Consider the following 20,337-nt stretch of genomic DNA (forward strand, 5'->3'; position numbering starts at 1 on the left):
AGTAAATCTATCCAGACAATAAAAAAGCCTTTCTTAGAGAGTTAAACAGGAGAATCATTCTTGTCTAAATTTTATAAAATATAATACATACAAGCCAAAAACAACTTCCTGTATAAAATAGCTAAAAGATAGCTAAAGTTAGAGCCTAAAATAAGATATTCCAAAAAAAGTCATAAAACCATGAGAACCAAACATCAGATCAATGGGAAGTATTTTTTTTTGGCAAAAAGTTTCTCATGTACCAGAGCACTGGAAATTCCCCCAACCCTTAAACTACACACACACTTCGGCACAGTGTGGTGGACTCCAGGTGAAGGCCTGTCCAAGCAGCATCCCTCCTCCCTGCTAATCAGCTGTACGGCTGTAGGTTCCTAATTGTTTCCATCTCTGTCCTGATCCCCTGCATTCACCACGCTGAGGGCTTTAACAGGCTCATTCTGGATTCAGTACAAAGACGTCAGAGGGGGGTCTGACTCTGAGGATGTGAAAAAACTAAAAATCCGCTTTAGATTTAGGGCCGGAGCTCCAGCCATTAACTGATCAACTGGAGGTTAGATCACATTTCTGCTGCCAACCGTGTCTTTGTGTGGAAGTGGAGCCGATACGCTGTTGGTACGAATGAATCACATTATATTCACTGACATCAGCCGATGGATGAACACAACCTCAAAATGAAAGACACTGAACTCCTCATGGGAATATTCTAGAAATTCAATTGCAAATAAATCTAAATTTCATTGGGTTCATGCTTTCCTTATTTTCTTACTCCCCTAATATTTGTAAAACTTTAAACTTTGATTGAAATATTTAGTTGTTTAAATAATGTCAGTAACTTATTTCTCAGTAAAGTTTAAACTTTTGGTTGGCTTCCCTTCAGCCCCAGCTCTTACAGTAGCTTAGAGCAGGTTGTTATGTTGACAAAAGCCAAGTGAAAGTCATGACACCAAGGTGGACCATCACCAACACTAAAACAAAACACAGGACACTGAAAACTCCAACCATCTCCAAAACAAGATGCTCCTTGATGTACCATCACACCAAAACAGCCGTACTTTGAGAACCCTCCAGTGAAACTAGGACGTCCTCTTCTGCCTGTACGTCAGCAACACGTTCAGTGTCTAAACTCGGTACCGTTGTTTAATTAATCAGAGGAAAGTGAGGCTCCACCGTTGGCCCTGTTTCCAGTATGACCGTTTTACCGTCGCACTTCAGTGGTTGAGCAGGTAGAGCTGCAGGTGAGCCAGGCATCGGACAGGATGGGCTGTAATCAGAGAGGACTGTGGGAGCTCGCTGCTGCTGATGGTCGACTGGGAGCATTAATGAAGCAGATTAGGTGTCCGAGTCCGAGTCCGCCCTGCAGCGGCCAGGCAAACTGCCTCACCCGTCTCACCATACGCTCAATGCAATTTCAAAGTCAAGTGCAATACATGCAGCTTCAGCAGTGTTCCCCCAAATGTCTCACTTTCGAGGACAACCCCCCAGCCCCCTACCTTGGACAGGCTCCTGCTCCCCCGCTCTGTCAGTCAGACCCATTAAAGGTCTTCCCAGGGTGAATGGAGAGTTCTGTTAAAGAGGCCGAGGACAATGAAAGGGGAGCAGAGGATTTAGTTAATCCAAAGAACCAGCAGAAAACAGACCAGGCTCAGACCCAGCTGGAGATCACAAACCTGGTTCAGCTCTGGCCACTGGACTCAGAGTGGTGTCGGTTTCTGTGAAACCAGCAGGCTTGTGTCCAAACATTGTTCAACTTGTGTCTCATTCTCCTGCAGAACATGTTAAGATGGAACAGCAGTCGACTGTGGATCAAAACCCGGGACTAGAACCTGGTACCTGTCAGGGCAGCGTCTAAGATCACTCTTGATTTTGACTCCTTGTTGTTGTCAGTCTTCATGGCCAGATGTCGGTTTACTGTTGTTGATACTTTATGGTACGGAATATAAGTTTGGAACTTAAAGGAATATAAGCCCCCCATTAACCCCTCCCACCCTCTTATTCTGCCTGTGGCTTATTGGTTCAGAGGATTGGACTTCTTATCAGAGAATCGCAGGTTTGAATCCCACCCAGGTTGTGCTGTGTTGAGTCCAAACAAAAAATCTTCTCAGGTTCCTGCTGCAGGTTCCTGCTGTAGGCCTTTATCTGGACCCAGATGATGTCATTGGTGTGTTGTGTGATCTTATCTGCTCAGACACTAGTGCAGCGTATTCTTTATGTAATTTTCCACTCTTCTCCAGAGGAGACCAGGTCCAGCGCTCTAATCAAATACCCCACGTCCTCTGTGTTTGCCCTGTCAGGTGCATTGATCATTTGACTGACAGGTGATGATGGCTGCTGAGGAGGGGGCCTCCAAACAGACCAGCTGGATCCTCTCACCTCACCTTTAACATCTGGCACTGTGTCAGACTAACAGAGGAGTTTTCCTGGTCCCAGCTGATGATGTCATCAGCTTTAACCCTTCTTTCTCCTCACGTCTTTTCTCAAAACCTATTTCAATAAGCCAGTATATACATATATATTCATATATTTGTGTGTGTGTGTGTATATATATATTTTACACATAACATTTGGAGCTACATTACTTTGAAATGCTCCTAACTATCTAAGAAAATGCGAAATTCCTTTGCTATGCTACGCCCTCTCTACAGTAGTGGGCCCCGCCTTCAGCTTTGGAAACCACTCTTCTAAGTGATCCAGCCTATAATCACTGTTTATCATGGAGCTCATTTTACTGGCTGATCAGATCACATGATCACATACCGTTATATTATAAGCTAACGAACAAATAGACAGCGCTGTGCCCTGAACTAGTATGACTACAAGTACTACTACTTTCTGCCTTCTACGTTTTATAGTTTTTAAAGCATTTCTCATAAGAAAAGCTGTGTGTGAACAGAGCTGCTCTCTCTCCCTCTCTCACTCGCCCTCTCCGTCTCCCTCTCTCTCGTCCTTTGCCAGATGCTCTTTTTCTCTTCACTCTTGGCTTTTCTGATATTTTAGACTTCATGCCTCCCACCTTGTTCTCCCCATCCTCCTCCTCGCTCTTTCCTCCTCCCCTTCCCAGCCCCCCCCTGAACCGGGTGTCAGGTAGACGCAGTAAAAGCAATGCAATGGATACTTCCTCACCTGCTCCTTCCAGGGGACTCCTGCTGAGAGCAAGCTGTTGTTCTCCAGGCCTTTATCCCCCAGCCCCCCCGTGAATGCACCTGTCTGTACTGTATATATGTAGTCTCTCTCACACACACACACACACACACACAGACACAGCTAACTTGCTGCTGACCCTGTGCTGTCCTGGCATCTCAATTATTGATAAAGCCTAAAGAATATTTGCGTCAGGTTTTGTCTCAGGTTGGTCTTCGTGCAGACCAGGGACGTAATCATACTCTCAACTCAACGACACGATACGATTCATGGATTTGTATCAGATTCACGATGCATCGTTACATCCCTAGTCCTGACTCTGGATTATTGTCCTTGTGATGTCTGTAGTTTACAGTAGTATTAAGAAATAGTGACCATATGATTGGACATGTCATGTGATTGACATGTGGTACATCCAATAGGAGTCTTATTGATGCCTTAATGAATTGAACCCTCTGCTATAGTACTACAATGGTCTGTTTTTAGGAATTTTGGGATACGAACAGGGAGAGGCAGAAACATCCCGAGACTAGAAGGAGGAGGTGAAGAAGGAGGAGGTGGTGGGTGGGTAGGAGGGTGCGTGGGATGGGGTGCAGGGCAGGTTTCATTGTTTGGTATCTCTGCAGGACTGTAGCTAATAAAACTAAACTGGGCCCGAGGGAAAGCGGCTGAACTTCCTGTAGCGGTGGTATTTATTTATTCGGAGGGTCCGTTTCAGGTCTCCAGAGTGGGCCGTAAACAAAGAGCTCTCCTCCTCCTCCTCCTACTTCTCCTTCACATCCAGATCTCCTGTTTGACTCTGATTTATTTATAATTCCCTGAAACCACTCTGCGTTGCAACTCGATCGCGGCCGCGCTCGTGAAAACGTAGCTTTTCCTTGGTGGAGAGGAAGTTTTCTCCTGTTCCTCCCTTTAATTCCAGCCTCTGGCCACGCACGCAAATAAATACCTTTCTACTTCAACATACATGGGCTAATTAATTTAGCCCATCTGTTTCCCTCTCTGCATCACTGCCATGATATACACAGCTTACCTCCACTGCTGTTTGGCTCATGTTGCACTGATAACTGCAGCGTGGTGAAGAGTTCTGAAGCTTTTCTAATGGAGAAGAAAATAGAAAAAAAAAAGAAAAGAAAATAAAGCATTGAAAAGAGTCTGACAACAAGTGGTCTCCAAAGATGCAGGGTCTTAGTTGCAGAGCCAGTCTTTTTTGTCGGGGATAGACAGACCGCCTTTCAGATAAAAATAGTTTTCACCTTCACCTCAACTTCATGCTGTTCTGTATGAGATTCTCAGATGGAGGCTGAGTGATTAGGTCTGAAACTCATGTCTTGATTTTTTTTTTTAATATTGAATCCCAGAATATTCTGTATCAACATTTTGATCCAATTAATCGTAACGAGAGAAAGTAATTACAGATAACACAGGGGTTTTATATAAATGGAAATTGAGGGATTAAATAAGAAACAAGCCGATATTAAATGAGAAAATATTAAATAATGTTGACAAATCACTGACTTCAGACACAGACAGAACTGCAGTGGCTCAGGGCCGACTTTTTTATCAACTGAAGTCCCTCCTCTTCTGGTAATTAGTAACATTTTGTTACTTCACTGTGTTGCCCTGAGAGGGGGGAGTAAAAGATGGAGAGAAAGAAACACCCAGAATTGGTGGTTTTTGAATATAATTTTGTTAAAGTGTTACATATATATTGATTAAACTCTAACCCCCAACCCTAATTATAAACAGCAGGAAAATGTAGATTTGTTTTTCAATTTAGTTGGTCTGATGGTTTTGACTTGTGGAATAACAAAGAACGTCATGTTTTCCCATGGAACTGTATCTTGGTGAGAAGCCTGTCCAATCCCATCTGTGTTTAATGGACTGGATAAAAGTACTACGTTCTGATTCAGTTCAAATGAGTCTTTCAGTCTTTAATGAATAGTTAGAACTGACTGAACTTGGCTGTTGATCTTAGATGGTTGTGGATAACGGTGTAGAAAAAAGCAGATAATTATAAAGAGTGTAAGAAAATATCAGAACACTGAAATATCTCGATAATTCGTTTCACTATTCCGTATCAATCTCCTCCATCAGCTTTTTGATTCTTTATTACCAATTCCCAGTCAAATATTCCTGGTTTTGGTTCATTTTATTTAGTGATTCCAAATGTAGATTCCTCTGTTTCAGTGTTAGTAACCTTTGGGTTTTATTTTGATCATTCTTTTCATCACAAGGCGGAAATATGACTTTTTTTTTTATTTAAAAAATTAAAAACATTATGATGAAAAAGTGCTCACAGACCAGAGGTTTGTTGGGCGTCAGCTCCTGTTCCTGTCTGATTCAGAAACATCTGAGTGACACTGAAGGGTTCTCCGTCTCTCTGGAGAACCAGGCAGTTGTTGCTGTCGCTCCAACATCTGGACGGATCACTAAGGACTGTTCTTGTTCTGCTTCCCTCCTGGAGGCCTGTGCTGTGCTTGTCATATTTAAGGGAAAAGTTTGGAAGGAACTTAGTTTAACCCTATAGGAGGAAAGTTATGGAAACTGCCTTCAGGGGCCGCCGAAGCAAAGGAAGAAGTCGGAGTAAACAGGAAATGACATCTGACTTTATTCTGACGGAAATAAGAAAAGACAAAACTCTTCTGTCTGAGAAACTTCTTCACTAGCAACACCACCCTCCTTAGGTCATGTGTTTACTCCACCCTGCAGCTACAACCCCCACTGTCACATGTCCAACCTTCTCCAAACCTACACCTCAGACCCCCACCACTCCAGGTTCTCCACCCGCTGGTAGAGTTGAGCATAAAGTCTGACTTTAATAATAAAGTCTCTGAAGATACATCTAAAAATGTGAAAATCAAGCGCTTCTTTTTCATAGCTTAGCCATCTGTTCAAACGGCAGGACGTTGGTTCTATGCTCGGCCGGCCTGTGTCGCTTCACGTTAAAGCTCTGATTTCTTGGTCATGATGATTTTCATCTTCAGTCATTGTGTTCTCACTGGTCTGTGTGAGAGTCCACCTGTTTGGATCGACTTGTCAGCTGGAGTTTCTATGTTGCCCAGATTTTTTTAAAATGTTGCTAGGATTTCATTATGACAACATTTATATTTGAAAAAAAACTCAAACCTTTAAAACAGTGTGGAGTTGATTCAGTGTCTACATCCCATGGTGAAGGGTTCAACTCCCTGCCACATGTTGGAGACAGAGCTGCCTCATTGTTGTGTTTCTCTGGTGGACGCCTGGAGCAGACAAACAGACAGATTCTCCTCCACCTGGTGTAGCCAGGTGTGTGTGTGTGTGTGTGTGTGTGTGTGTGTGTGTGCATTTGTCCCAAGCTGTGGTTCAGTACAAGTTGCGGTGTGTGGACTCCCAGCAGTCCGCTCCTCTGTCTCTGGCAGCTGTTCCAACCACAGGCTCCTGTATAAATATTCATGACGTTCTTATTCCCAGGATCCTCCGTTCTTCTGCAGCTGGACACACACACTCACTCACACACACGCACAAACACAGAGGCCTTTTCTTAATAGTCAACTGTCGCCCAAACAAAAATTTCCTTTAAAGCTGACACTGGAAAAAAGTTCCTTAACGGCACTAACGGAGTGATACTTTTATGATACCCCTCCATCCCTCCCTCTTTTCCTCCCCTCTCTCTCCTGGTGAATTATACCTATCTTCCATCTTCCTCCCAGTCTCATTGCTCTACTTCGGCCATTACTGACCGGATGATAGGGCCAGGAGGGAGCACGGTGAGGGGATGGGGTGGGGTGGGGTGGAGGGGGAGTCTGCTGCCCAAAGAGACAGAATGACAACATGTGCTTCTTGTTAAGTTCTGCGGAAATAAGCACTGACCTGCTCACTCAGTAGGGCACATCCATTTACTGTTACAGAGCTACAGACCATGGAGAGGGGGGAGGAGGGTGGGGTTAGAGGGAGACAGAGAGGTGGAGGGAGGGTGACAAGGACCGAGGTGGAGGTGATGTAAGAAAATCAGGACGTGATCAAGGTGGACCAGGGTGGGGGCAGCAGATATGTCACTGAGCACAGAGAGCTCTATGATTGGTTAGGTCGTCTTTGTCTTTTACTCTCAGTCTATTGGGTGGTTCAGCTGTCACTCATTCAGACATGGTTGTTCCATTTTTACAGGCCACACTTTGATGTTGATTTAATCTGGGTCTGGATTATTTTAGAGACTGTATGGAGATGTGATGACCGTGGTCTGTGCTGTGGTGGACGTTAGGGTTAGGTGGTCTCTACTTCAGTTGTGCATTAGTTTGAATGAGGAGCTGCTGGTGACCCCTTCATGTACTTCTGTGAAAACTGAAGCTCAGAGTGGCAAGTGAACAGAGTGGTCCAGATCTGGTGACAAACATGTTTGGACCACTGCCCGAGTGTCTCTGCAGGAGCATGAATCATCCTCCAACTCACATCCATCCGGTTCTCCCAGGGTGTGTGTGTGTGTGTGTGTGTGTGAATGATGGCGTCCCCGTGTCCCACTTCTTCCTCAGCATCCTTCATCGCCCTCGCTCCCTGCTGTCGCCCCCTCCCTGTTCATTACTCTCCTTCACACACAGGTCACACACCCCGGTCAATACACACAAACACTCATACACACACCTCCACCAACTGTCTTTAGAGCAACCAGTCCAACTACAGTGAGTCAGTTTGTGTGTGTGTGTGAGTGACGGTGTTGTAGTGTGTGGTTGTTGGTGAATGTGGTCTCTCCTGGTGGTGGGTTGGTGTAATCTCCTCTCTGTAACCTTGTATCTCTTTGTGGTGGTTGTGTTTGTCTGCAGTCATTGTGAACTGTGCTCTTTTGTTTGCACTGTTGTGTGTCACTAAGCTGTGCTCCATGAAACATGAACGCAGTTTGTGGCTCACACAGGTCACAGAGGTCAACGTGGCTCCTCTCTGTTCAGCCACACTGAACACAAACTAAAACATGAAGTTACTTTAAAAACATTGTCAAAGAAAACTATAAGAGATAGAGTTAGAGCAAAAGAGCTGGAAGTTAGCCGCCAAGTTAACAAAAAGGCTAAGAAAAACAGATTAATAAAATGAAAAAGAACAGCACTTGAAAAACATTAAGATTAATGTTTGATGAAGATCCGTGATCCTCTTGCTCATCAGTGCTGTTCTCAGGTTCTTCAGTTTGAACCTCAGAAAACTGACCATAAATCAGGAGCTCAGATACCTCTGGTTTTTAGACGCGTTTTAGAACAAAAAGGGAAGTTTTACCCGCTGCTGTCGTTACCGTCAAACCACCAGCAGAGGGAGACATTACACTACACATGGCCCTACTGTCCTCATTCTGTGATGGTGTCTATGCGCTGTTTTTACAGAAATTCTTATTGTTGTTTAACATGAAGAGAAGCGGAAGCGTAATGGTGTTTTTTCTGCTGGTTTGAAGCTCAGTCAGTGAGTTCTGTTCGTTTGATTCAGTCAAAACTGATACACAAGGCCAAAGGTGTGATAATAGAAAAAGAAGAATCTCCTTTATTATTTGATCGTATGAAAACAGGCCTGAACCACTCGGCCCTCGTCTTCCGTGTCCTAAAAAATAGAGACCTCAGGGATTATTAGTTAATACTTTAACATATTTATAAGACACACGTATTGTTTACTTTTTACTAAATTGATTAAAATATGAATGTTCAAGTTTCATTGAAAAAATAACACGAAAGCAAACTTTAAAAATGGATAATTAGCAGTTAATAAGCGATATATGTTAGCCAAAAAAATTTGATATATAATTCTAAACTAAAAGGTAAGTAAGCGTTAGTCAAAAATAGCTACAAAAAATAAAAACAAACTCAACAAAGTTAATCCAAAATAAATACAAACAGACTCAAAAATGAAACTGATAATTTAGAGAATTTGGTCTAGTTTAGTCAGTAACTTTTCTCAGTTGGAACAGGAGACAAAGAATTAAGTTGTGGGTCATACTAAAGGACGGCAGCTGGACTGTGGATCTGCTGTAATCATCTCAAGGCCAGGTTCTAAGTCCCAGCACATGAAGACTGTTTTTATTTTACACACGTGAAGTTCTTGTTCTCTCTAATTACACACCACCGGCCGCTCGAAATGAAGACGTTAGTGAAGACAGAGAGAGAGAACATCAAGAGGATTTGCTCTCTCTCAGCTCCGGCCCCTCTGTGGCCCCCGACTGCAGCACATGTTGTGGGAAGATAGCAGAGCAGCGGCGCTTCACAAAGACGGGCCCTGAGCCCAGCTCAGAGTCTCTGGTAGTCCGCCACCAACCTCCACCGTCTTGGCACTGTCACCTCACGTTAGTCACACCGCAGGAGACAGGGGGGCTGAGAGCGGGGGCCCTCACTCTGCTGCTGGGAGCCACAAAGGAGCCCCGTCTTCACACACACAGACACTTGTCAAGAGACAGACGGATGTGAAGTGTTAGAGGAGGCCACAGATCAGAGGCTGCGTCACAGAGGAAGTGACAGCAGAGGTGATGATGGTGGCAGCAGAGGCCGCGCAGTCAGAAAGGTCAGAAGGTCAAACGCGCAGAAGAGTTTTGGAGGTGAAGTGCGGGACAACGTCTTTTCAAACGGCCGCTCGTTCTTCACCAGTAACACACTGAGCTAGAGACACGTGTCAAAGAAATGTTACAAGAAAAAGGTTTCTAGATAAAAAACAAGGGAAAAATGTTTTTTTAAAAAGTGATAAAAAACATTTGATTTAATGGAGAGTTGGCTTCTAATATTTGTGTTAATACATTTAATAACATTTAAATTAATTGTATTTCTTGATATTTTTAATATTGTATATCAAAATAATTAAATTTATTTAAAAATGAAAAATAAAACGTCTAAATAATCTAATTCTAATGTAATCATTTATTATAATAATAAATTATTTATACAAAAATAACTATTTATTTTTTATCATAACAAATTTGAAAACATGTTTTTTTATATTTAACTATCAATAAATAAATATGTAAATACAATCTTATACAAAATTTTTATACTAATATTGTCATAAAATGACAATAAAGTACCATTTTACCAAAGTTTTAATTGTTGTTTTTATTGTATAAAAAAAGTTTAGTTTAAAACGTTAACCCTAACCCAAACTGTATATTTTAATATTTACATTTTTTTAATGGAAAAGTGAAAAAAGAAAACTATGCCTTTTTCTAGAAAAAAAGAAATTCTGATACAAAGACTCGCGGAGGCCGTGGCTCCACACTGCCCCACCAGTTGGTTTATTGTACTACACATGACATAAATGATGATTAATTATTTAGTCCAGATCTGATCTGTTTTATTTCCTTTTTAATCAACCCTCTCTGTTTAAGCCTCAGTTTGTTTTTGTAAATGATATATTTATGCCTAAATTCTGACTGGCTGCTCAGTCGACCAATAAGAAATCAGCAGCTCTTTGACATCACTCATGTTTCTGTAATTAATGCAGTGATCCCGTTGGTTCTCGTCCTGCTGCACACCTGCCAGAGGCCGTGTGAGTGTGTGTGTGTGTGTGTGTGTGAGTGTGAGTGTGAGTGTGAGTGTGTGTATGTATTTGCACGTGTATCTCCAGCTGCATGTGCAGACTCTCAGCTCTGATGTGAACAGCTGGCTGGTTTCTTCTGTTGTTTTCATTTGGTATTCTGAAGGAGGCTGCACATCTGTGTGTGTGTGTGTGTGTGTGTGTGTGTGTGTGTTAGAGCATTTCCTGCCTTGTTACCTTCCAGTGTTGTTGTGTTCAGGTGATTTCACTCCATTATAAACACAATGAGCCCATTTAAGCAGCTGTCACAGTTTAACACTGTACCTGCTGTGTGTGTGTGTGTGTGTGTGTAGTTTCTCAGAATACTTTCTCCAAACCCTGTGTGTTCTGGAGTGTTCATCACTTACTCTGGTCATATTCAGCAGGGAATTCTATAACGGTGGAACCTGACTGGTTCTTGTTCTGGTTCTTGTTCTGGTTCTGGTTCTGGTTGTGATCAAGATCAGTTCTTCTGAGGTGATGCTGCTCTTGGTAGCTCATTTGTCTTGGTAGCTCGTTTGTCTTGGTAGCTTGTTTGTCTTGGTAGCTCGTTTGTCTTGCCTGCTAATAGCAAAATGTCACTTCCTTCTTTTTATTTGACTGTAAGGAGGAATTAAACCTGATTTTGTAGTAGGGGCGCCCTCTGCTGGGTCATATGTTACTCACACTCTGAGGCACACTCTGAGGCACACACTAATATGACACAGTGTGGACCTACATCATCAGGAATGGTCAGGACGGTGGGTTATTTTGAACAAGAAATTATAGATACCAAAAAGATGAAGATGTGAATCATTCAAACTCATTGACATGTAGGAGAATATTAGAGTTATTTTACATCACTGTTAAACGCTTGATATCAAATATTTATTGTTGGAGTGTCGACTTTGCTCCATCCGTGAGATCCAGAGTGTTCCGTCCAGATTTCCAGCATCTAAACCCAACACGATGCTCCGTTTGCTCCCTGTACTGAGGAGCAGACTGGTTTCCTGGCAGGGAGACGACAGAAGGAGGTCTGGAGGGCGTGTGGGTGGAGGCTGGGAGATATGTGTTATTATTATTTTTTTTTAGGGTGGGCAGCATATGCCCAGCCCTACTAACAGCTTGCCTACGCACCCCCCACTCCCCCTCCCCTCCAACACCCCTCCCGTCCACCAATCATTTCACTGCCTGCAGGCTTCCTTATTCCTGCTCAAAGAAGGAAGAACAGTTTTTGGGAGCTCAGTCAGGTTGGGTCCTGGTGAAACCTGGTGTGCGTGGGCAAAAATCTGCTGCTGAGGCATTAATAATCTGTGTGTGTGTGTGTGTGTGAGAGAGAGCGAGAGAGAGAGAGAGAGAGTGGTTCAGATGTGAAAGACAAAAGAGGGAAGGCAGCAGAAGAAGAAGAATGTGAGGAGCCTGTTTCTTCTGAGGGTTGACCTCTGACCTCTGGCTGCTTCCCCTTCAGCATTTACTGATATTTTTGTGAGATGGAATAAAGTGAGAGATGTAACTTTGGTTCCTCAGCTGGATCCAAAAAAATTGATTTCATTGACTCTGTTTCTCTCCCCCTCTCCTTCCCTCTCTCTGAGGGAGACTGGATGTGAGAGGACAGGGTCTGGACCGGTCCAGTCCAGGTTCCCTTGGTCGACCTCTGGGTCAGACTGAGGCTTCATTTCCTGTCCATGACTTTAGTTCACATCAGTTCAGTATGTTCTGTTTCAGGTTTTTCTCCTCGTTGTTGTTCAGGTAACGCTGTTCGTTCAGGTGTAAGAAGGAAGTACTCACAGAGTACTTGGTACTCACAGAGTACTTGGTACTCACAGAGGATACATCTTGGTATCATGTCTAAATGGAGAAGTCTGAGGCAGGTGTGTACTTCTACTGCACTACACTAGTAAAAGTATTTTTCAGCTGCTTCTTTGATCAACCACACACCACTGCCCTGGTGGGGGTGAGAATCGAACCGTCAACCCTACTGTCACTAGGCAAACATAATGTTAATTATTATAATTCACAGTTTGAAGGTCAGTTACAGTACCTCCTACCCAGAATGCAACTCTGCTCTGTTCACTGTCACTGAAGAACATAGGCCTTAAAGGAAACTGGACTTGGTTTCTTTACTGGAACGCTGAGAGAACCTGTCGTTGCCTTGACCTTACAGAGTCGGGCCCTGTGGTGCAAGAGGAGGGGCGGGGGCATCATTGACTTGAGGCCCCAGGAAATTTCCTGGCCTGTTGTAAGGCCCCCCCACCCCCCCCAGGTTAGAAACCAACGTCGTGTTTCCGGTCGTATCATGTCTGAACAGCAGGTTGTCAGAGTGACCTTGTATTGTGTGTGTGTGTGTGTGTATGTGTTTGTGTTTGTGTGTGTACTGGGGCTGTCAGTGACACCTGACTACACAGTGAGACTGGTGTGTGTGTCTGTTTAGTTTTATACTATTTCTTTCTTTTTATTGTTTTTATTAGAGTTATTGATGAGAACACACACACACACACACACGTGCATCAGCAGCTGTGTTTGCATCATTTGACAGAAACAGTGTCTTTGTTCTGTTTGTCTTGGAGGAATGTCTGTGACGAGTGACAACAGTAGAAACACTGTGTACCTCTCTCTCTCCCTCCCTTCCTCTCTCTCTTCCTCCCTCCCTCCCTCTCTCCCCCTCTCTCTCTATCTCTGAATGCCATCTTGAAATAATCATGGTGGTGCTGGTCCAAAGAATATTCTGTGATGGCATATGTGTGGCACACACACACACACACACAGGCTCATCAGTGAAAGTCGGTCACAGGGTGGGTGTGTGACTGGGGGGGTCCGGCCTCTCCCCATGCTCTGCCAGACCATCTGTTCATCCTGCCTCACTGTCACTGCACAACTGCCTTCCTCTTCCTGTTTCATCCTCTTCTTCTTCTGTTGTACCCTCTCTCCCTCTCTCCCTCTCCCTCTTCCTCCCTCCCTCTCTCCCTCCTTCACACACACACACACACACACACACACACCAGTTTAGTATCATCTCTGTTACTAAGAAGTGATTTCCTGGCGCAGATGCTCGTTGGTCTTTTCTGTGTTTTCAGAAGCCAGAGTAGAGTCTAGGTTCTGGTTCTGATCCAGGTTCTGAACAGTGTCCTTAGTCAAGTGAGACCACAGTGCTGTCAGGTCTGGTTGTATATCATGGCTCCCATTAGGAGGAAAATGGATGATAAAACACCACAGTGGAGGATGTAGTAGGGTTTTAATGTCAAAGACATGATGAGTTCACTGATTCAGAACTTTTCATCCGAATTTCAGTCATGGCTCAGTTTGTCTTTCCTGTTGGTTTTGATGAAGTTCCTCTATGATTGGTTCCCGAGGATGAAGTCTAATGATGAAGTAATGATTCTATTATTATAGATGAGTGATGATAATAATGACATGAGAAGAAAATATTCTTCTCACCTGCTGGACATCATAATGTACTAATGTACTCACAGTTTTTTTTTCTACTCTCTGTCGTCAATAGTTTGGGATTTTTACTCCCTTGCTCGCTCTCTCTCTGGTAGTGCGAGCTTGGTGCAGACTTGGTTTCAGGCCTGGTGCTCTTGGCTGATCTCCAGCCTGGCAGCAGCTCAGTGGGAGCAGGTGGAGTCCCCCCTCTCCCCAAACCTCAAACTCCACCCTCCCCACTTCATCCCCAATATCTCAAAGTACACACGCACACTCTCTCTCTCACACACACACACACACACTTTGTGGTCCCTCAGTATATTTTAGCCGTGGAACATCAGCTCGTCTCCATGGTAATGTCCGTGTTTGGTATTTGGGTTTTTGCTCACGTCTGACTAGTGACCTGGTGCTGTGGGTTTACAGGATGGAAGGACTGGTTCAGGTGTCGGGTCAACGCTGCGCGCACAGACACACACACACACACACACACACACATCTGTGATGGCTTGCTGTCAGTCTAACAGAGATGCTGTGGTAGAGGTCAAAATTAAAATCTAAATTAAAAAAAAAATCCTAAAACGTTAGTTGTTAAACACTGGAAAAAAAAAAAACAGAAAAAAAATTATATTACACACATGCACAGAGCCTGCTCATGTGCACAAACACACAAATACATATATGAAAATAGTATATTACAGATAAATATAGTTTAAAATATTTAAGGTTTGAATAACATTTTACCAGGAAAACAAACAAACCTTTAAGCTACAATAGAAAATATAAATATTAATAATTAAATATTAAATCTCCCAAAATATTCTTTTATGTGAAATGTTATATTTTAATTAGTTTTATTATTTTTAATAAATCCAACACTATTAAAAACAAACCACCGAACATGGAGCTCAGTAGAACGTCCTGTAGCATTATACCGCAGCCTCTAGATGGCGCCTCAGGCTGGTTTACTGCCCTGCTCTGGACTCTTGAATACGACGAACATGAAAAATCTGCACCGCAGGAAAAAACCCACGAGTGTAGGTTAGTTAAAATTCACTAAGTCAGTGGATTAACAGGAAAAATATGTTTTCTTTCAAAAAGAAACTGCTTTGATTTTGAAGTATTACTGCAGTACAGTTAGTACAGCATACTGAAGTCAGTGTAAATGTATTTATGTAATACTTTTTGTAATAAATTAGGATCAGGGTTTAAGAAATGTCTTTGAACCTTCAGTCTTTAAAACCTAAACACAAATGTTTTAAACAAATGTCTTTGGTCCGTGGAGGTACTGCAGTAGTCTGAGTATTCTGCTTCATGGGACACGTTTCTTTAATCTGCCCATGTACAGAATGAAAACATTAAAACATGGTTTTAACATGGAAGCCAGGCCACATCACAATTTTTTAAACATACAGAAACATAAAAAAGCACTGCTCAAAAAAGAAAGTTTTCAACCAAACATTTTTTATCACAAATGAGCAAAACTGAAAAATCTAAAATACAGAAATCACCAGGGAACTCCTGTAGGAAGACCTGGTCCTGGATTAGGATCAGGGATTAGAGGAGGAGTTAGGAAAACATCACTGAGTGTTGGTGAGCGTCCTGCTGGAGGCTCTGTCAGAGGCTGAGGCTGCATTTCTGTCACTGGTCTTGTGGATGTAGGGGAACTTGAAAGGACGTCTTTTCTTGGCTGTGGTTCAGCCTTCTGCTCAACGGCGCCCCCCCCTCCCCCCCAACACACACTAAAGTCGTAGAACCCTCAGTACTTACTGTAGGTCTGTGTACTTCAAAGGACTCTGAAATTATATTTTGTAAAATCTTTCAAAACTAAAAGTAACAGCAATCGAGTCGTGATGTATTTTGTTGAGAACCACGGGTTTGAACCACCTTCAATTGTACATCGTCAGCACGCGGGGCATCAAACATGAGTGAAAATCCTTGGTGGAAGTTTTTCCCGTCATGTCGTTGGTGAGTGATCCATGATTTCACATAAAGATTAGTGATCATATCGGAAAAGCCCAATTTAATTGCAGTAATCTAATTACCTTCTCTTTGCCTTGACCTTCACTGCCGAGACGTTGTTTAGCCAGCTAATGCGCCGCAGCCGCAGCTCAGATGTATTTGAGAGAAGTAAATCTGCAGATTGTCTTGTTAAATCACGCCGGCTGTCCTTCTATTAACATAAAAGCTTCTGTTCATTAACCTCGGACGACTCGCTGCTCTGAGCCTGCAGACGAGGACGGCGGAGAAGCTGCAGAAAGAGAGAGAGAGAGAGAGAGAGAGAGAGAGGAGAAGGATCAGCTCAGGTCAACGCCAGTGTGTACGGATTTATTCAGACAAACCTGAGCTTCACAGGACCAACGTGTCACATGGCGAGGAGAAAGTTTCCCTCTTTCTTGTCCCGTAAAAGTTTGTGGTCCACCTGGTGGTCTGTCGGCAGAGGAGCACCTTACATAACTTACTTTTCTCTTTCAAACTGTGTGTTGTATCATATGCTAGTACGTCCATAACCCGTCTGAGCTACCTTTTAGTCATGTTTACGTATGTTTACCTGCTTTCATTTTAGCTAAATTGTGCTAGCATTGTGGTGTCTTTGGCTGAACTTTATGTTTTAGTTTTCATGTCTGAACCGGGACTGTCGTAGCTAACGTTAGCTCTGGTGTGTGTACCAGAACTGTTGTTTGTCACAGATGTCACATACTGACCCGTCTTGTTCGTCTTTTTGGCGGGCAAACAAACTTCAGGTGCATTACTGCCACCTACAGGGCTGTGGTGTGTACATCAGTATAACTGAGATGTGTTACTCTGGTGGAAATTAATGAAACAAAATGAACTTATTATTACGTCTTGTCCAGTGATTTTTCTACAGTAGGTGTAGAAGTAGGTGAGTACTGTACAGTACAGCACAGTACAGTACAGTACAGCACAGTACAGTACAGTACAGCACTTGTAGCATCTGCTCACAGTGTTGTGTGATGCTACAGATTCAGCTCTCATCCCAGAGAATATAAATAATGTAAATTTGACATTAAACAACTTTTGGTTCAGCTGTGGTCGAACGTAGAATCACTTCATCTCCACCTGTTTTTAACAGTCAGGGAAACTTGATGCTGATCCTGATCCTGGATCTGCTCTGTCCACTGCAGAGGTTTCACTGCTCTGTCTCTGTCTCATATACACACTCTCTCTCTCTCTCACACACACACACACACACACACACACACTCACACCACCTCTCTATAGGTGGATGGAAACAGTTGTTAGGTCATTAACCCATGTTTAACCAACTCTAACCCCTTAAACCAAAACTCTCTCTCCTTTAATGGTCGGTTTAAACAAAAACGGTCCTCACATCCCAATAAAGACACACACACACACACACACACTGGCGGAGCCTAACTTGCATCGACAGCACTCTTCACTTTCTCTCCCCTTCACACCTGCATGCGCAGCACTCACTGAAAACTCTACGCACTGAACACAGACACGTGTAACGGTCATAAATTAACAGAGAGCTCTCCCCCTCTCTCCCTCTCCCCCTCCCCCCGTCCTCCTCTCCTCCCTATACTGTACCCGCTCCTGACTGATCCATAGAACAGTCATGGAACTGAGATGTTTGACCCGGTTCAGCCTTCAACCCAGCTGAACTGCTGTGTGCTGCCCCTCCCCCCGTGGAGGGGTGAGGGGTGAGGGGTGAGGGCGGGGGGGACATGTGTGACTTGTGTCGACTTTGAACAACAAACCAGTCCAGCTCCTGTTGGAGCCTCCGTCTTCTCTCGGTCTACACAGAAGCTCTTTTGTACCTCTGAGCTCATCGCTGCTGTGCATTGTGGGTAATTTTACAGCTCCACTGTTTTGTCTTCTCCGCAAAGTCAGACCACAGCAGAGAGTGTGACAGCAGTCTGCTGCTTGGTCACAACCAGCCGTGCTCCACCCGTGTTTCCCAGGTGACCTACCTACATCAAGTCCAGAAGGTCAGACTAGAGAGGTCAAAGGTCAAGTGACTCAGAGATGACACGTTCTTTGAGCCTTTGTGACACTTTCTGACACTGTGACTCAGTTCAGGTTATAAACTTTAGTTTTACCTCCTGTTACTAATATATATGTACATATATATATATATATTTATGAATATAGTGTTGATGTTAGCACATTGAACAGGTCTGTCTGGTTTGTTATGTTCTTTAAAGACCAGTAACGTTCCTATAAGAATGTTAGAGTTCCCACTGCAGACATTTATTCTAATTTATCACTGAGATTAAACTCAGAAACGACAGGTTTTCTCCTGGACGATAAAGAGGGAGAAGGGCCGAAGTGACCGGGATCAGAATCAAGATCAGGATGCAGCTGGTTCTGGGTGAACTGGTCACAGAGTTGATGATGGTTCAGAGGGAGCTGGTGTCTGACGTGTGTGGTATAATGAACAGTGTCTGCTACCAAAGATGGTTCAATACCAGGTCTGTGTGTCTCTGCTGCTGGGCTTGGACTTTGATCCGGTCCAGTTGGTCACTGTGCTGAGTTCTGTCTCAGATGTCGGTGTTTTATGTCCCGCAGTGTGCTTACTGTTTGACTGTACAGGAGGACAACAGTGCCCCTGCAGTCCCTGCTGTGGTACTTCCAGTCTAATATCCACTCCTGTAGCTTCTTAGCACTGATTTATTTTCCTCTCGTCTCATCTTTCATGATCCTGTGGGGACAGTCCAGAGTGTCTGTGGTTTTACTGAGGCTTGATTGAATTTTACTTCTACTCCTGTAGCATCTCCACAGACCAATATTCTCTTATGTCCCTGTAAAGGATTTGCTGCTGTGTGTGTGTGTGTGTGTGAGTGAGGCGTCCAGGATGTCAGCCGTACCTTATAAATACCCCGTAAAGAAGGTCGACACATTACAACGCTCCGAGGTCCTACAGTGAAGACCTTTGTTTATCTTCATGCACATTCATCCAAACAGTTCCATAAACAACCTACAGAAAACTTAGCTGAATTATTGGACTCGTTAGGAAATGGGAGAAAAATAAGAAGCTACGTCACTGCTACAGACCCAGAGGTGGCTGAACATGTGGCAAAGATGGCTCAATATTAGGCAACAGAATAATTAGCAATTGCTAATTGCTAAAATAATCATGTCATATTCCAAATGATCTAAAAATATATTAATAAACAGTATGTAATACTGTTTATTAATTTTTGCTAATTTGGTAGTTAAACGTATGACTGAAAAGCTAGAAACCAGTCAATATTAGCAATGAAGAAGAACTTTGTCCATTGGTGAATTGGCTAAAACAATTATAAAATAGGTCAAAAATAAAGGTAAAATGAAAGTATGTGTGCAACACTTAGCCAGTAGGTAGTTAGTAGTAGTTAGCGTAAACCTCACTAAAAGTTGTTTCATAAAAGAAAACAGTGAATTAATCCAGAACTAGTAATAATTAGGCAAATAAAACAATCTACGTTTTAGATTACAAAGTAGCTAAACTTACTGTTAACATCATCTGTAAAATAAGAAAATCTGAATTATTAACGTAGTCAAATAGACTGAAAGTAAAGTAAACCAGTTAATGTTAGTTAATGAAAACTAAGAGAAAACTTATTGGAAAACGTTAAAAAAAATAAACAAGTCTGGTCACTTTAGTCTCTCACAGTCCACTGTGGCGGGATCCCGGAGTATTGTGGAACGCGCACATGCACTCTGACATGAACGCGCACAGCAGTGGCATCAGCGGCTTCTGCTGCGCACAGAGGATCAATGTTTTTTTTTCTTTCTCTCTTTTCTGATCGATACAGCAGAGCGTGTGATCAGTTTCGGCTCTGCAGGGTCAGTGCACGGCCACTCACGCGCGCGTGCACTTGCAAACACTCTCTCTCTCACACACACACACGTCTACATGCACGCGCATGCACGGCGACGCAGTGAGTCTAGTGGCGGACGCGGAGAGTGGATGTCCCGGCGCTGGGGCAGCAGCAGCAGCAGACACAGGCAGGACAGAGGAGCGGAGAGGAGGTGGCGCTCGACTCACTGTCCGGGACAACACACACCGACTCACTCACACACTCTCTGTGTCTCTCTCCCACTCTCTCTCTCCGCCGTCTCCTCCTGTTGGAGATAAATTAACGGAAAGCAGCTGTCGGTTGTTTCAGAGGCGAGGCGGCCGTCTGGCAGCTCAGGGATCCCGCTTCTTCACCCCTTCTTCGCCTCCTCCTCCTCCTCCTTTATCCTCCTCCTTTCTTTTTTTTCTTTTTTTGTTTTCTTCCTCGCTCGCTCTGCTCTTTCTCCGGGACTCTTCTGGCAGTTCCT

Source organism: Cynoglossus semilaevis, chromosome 2 (genome assembly GCF_000523025.1).
Source record: "Cynoglossus semilaevis isolate Cse_v1.0 chromosome 2, Cse_v1.0, whole genome shotgun sequence".
NCBI classification, from domain to species: domain Eukaryota; kingdom Metazoa; phylum Chordata; class Actinopteri; order Pleuronectiformes; family Cynoglossidae; genus Cynoglossus; species Cynoglossus semilaevis.